Genomic DNA, 2,535 nt, shown 5'->3' with positions numbered 1-2,535 from the left:
TTTAAGTTTAATTTTAAAATTCCTCTTTTACATTTGTCTTCGTGACAGCTTTTGCTCCTTGGTAAGGCTAGAGAAAGTAATGTAGGGTAATGGATAGGACCATTGTCAGGAGTTCCGTGTGGGTGAGTTCCACACCTACTTCTCCAGTGTTATTACTGAGGTGAACTCAGGTTTGATTAGAATATCCAAGGCAACTTTGAAATACAAAAGTGTACCAAAGTCTGTCTGGAAGGGTGTGTGGAAACAGGATGGTGCAGGAAAACCCACTTTGATCAAATGTATGAGTCACAGGCCTTTCATAGCTCTCTGAGGAAGGTAGGCAAGGAGCTGGATGCCCGATTCACCAAGCTTGACTGGCTGTTTGGTAGGAGTGGCAGATTAATCCAGGACTTTGAACAAAGTGAGAGGGCCCATTTGAGTCTTTGTTTTCGTCATTATTTGTCATGTTGCAGGGACCTATGAGAAACAGTTTCTCAGATCTTTTATATGCTACTAGATAAACATACTAAATGCTAGCTGTTAAATTGTCCTTCAGGGGAGGCCATTTCAAAATGAAACCTTGACTTTGTATTTGGTGATAATTTCATAGTTGTAAATCCTGACTAACTCAAAATTGTTCCTGCTTAACCATGTAGTTACATATAGAGTGTGTCTAATTCTACCTTAGACAAATGGTGATTTTCTCTTGGTAACATGACTTCATTTTCCTCTCTGGAGACTGCTGTGAGGGTTTAAGTTGCTAATATGGGTGCAGGGTTTATGAGTTTCTGCGTTTAACAAGCAATGCCAGTGTAATATTAACATTTTTACTTGCACTGATATTAAGGCTTTTCACCTTAAAACTGTAACTTCAGCTCAAAGAATGCAGTTCAAATTTTATTTTGCTTTAAAAAAAAAAATGCTACCATAAACAAAGCCCTCTTTGTAATCAGAATTCTTTTCTTTTTTCCTGCATAAGGTGCATAGAACAATGGTCAGTTATATACATACATGGATTCCAGGAAGCTAAGCAAAAAGCATTTGTCATTTAAGTAAAGTAGGTTATAGAAATTTTAAATGAATGAAGGAAAAAAAGCTCCAAATTAAGAGGAGCAAAAAGGATCATTTTTCTTCTTTGAATGGCACTGCTTAAACTAATGTAACAGAATCTCCCCTAATAAAATTTTTTATATTTTAATTATTTAAAATTTAATTATTTAAATAGTTTTAAAAGTAATTTCCCCTAGTAAACACATGTAAGGTCAACCAAAAAAGCCTTGTTTGTTGTTGAAAATAATTCTAAATGCATTAGCATTTTTCACTACCTTGGTGAGTGTCTAGGGATATCTCACTACCTTGGTGAGTGCCTAGGGATATCTCACTACCTTGGTGAGTGCCTAGGGATATCTGACTACTTCTGTGATCTTTGCTTGTACTGCATCTACCTATAGGTGGAGGCATTTGTCAGGAACCTGTACTGACTCCGTGACATTGTCTGGACTGAAGTTGCTTTTAATTGAAGCGGTGTCAGTTTTCGGGCAATGAAACTTTCAATTCACAGCCTCCACCCCGACCCCCCACCCCCATAAAATGAGACTTTCACTAATTTGAATGACAATCTGTAAAGTTCCCGTACTGGTTTTCATTAAATCGCTTTTTCCCAGCTACTTGTATCTTGTTAAACCTAAATCTTAAAAAAAAAAAAAAAAAAAAAAAAAGCAGCTATTGATCATGGGGACAAAGGGAATCTTAGTTTTACGCAAAAATGCAACCACGTATGAGAACTGCGCAAATGGATGGTCCGCATTTGGCTGAAGTCATCCGACGTCGTTTCACTCGCTTTTTTATTTCCAGGTTGCCAACCCGTTTCCCAAGATTGAGCGATTACAACGATGACAAAAGTCAGTCTCACACCCTGTCAAAGACTTGGCTCCTTGCCGTTTACTTCTCGGCAATATTAGATTCAACTAGGTCTCGTCCTCTGATTATCTGTGAGGATTGAATTCAACCCCCGACTTTGGGTGCAGTCTATTTTCTCGGGGAAAGTCTAAACATCCTCAAAGGATCAAGAGCTTAGCCATAGAGCCGGAGGAAAGCGGAGTCGATGCGTCAGATTAAAGGGGACCCCCAGACCTATTCCTCACCGCCGCTCTTCAGATTTTAAAGCGAGGGTTAGGAGGACCAGGAGGGACACGAGGGATGGAGGCAAAAGGCTCGATCCTTAATCCGAGCCAGAGACAAAGGTGAGTACGTGCGCGAGGGGGACGGGGAGACGGGCAGAGGGAGGCTCCTTGGCCCCTAGCCGGGTGGCGTGACTTCAAGAGGACTCAGAAAACGGGCCAGGACTGGGTAGGATAGGAAGGTGCCAGCGGGACGGGCGAACCGGCTAATCGCAGAGGTGGCGAGGCTGGGAACGCCCCCTCCCGGCCCCGCCCCACTGCGCCGGGCAGGGAAACGAAAGCCATGCCGGCTCCCGGGTCAAGGGCCGGGGCGGCCCCGCAGCCTCAGGCTTCCCGGGAGGGGCGTCTCCGAGAAGGGAGCGTGCCTCACGTCCTA

This window comes from Lipotes vexillifer, unplaced genomic scaffold, assembly GCF_000442215.2.
Source record: "Lipotes vexillifer unplaced genomic scaffold, Lipotes_vexillifer_v1.1 scaffold192, whole genome shotgun sequence".
Classification (NCBI taxonomy): domain Eukaryota; kingdom Metazoa; phylum Chordata; class Mammalia; order Artiodactyla; family Lipotidae; genus Lipotes; species Lipotes vexillifer.
This window is presented reverse-complemented; position numbering follows the sequence as displayed.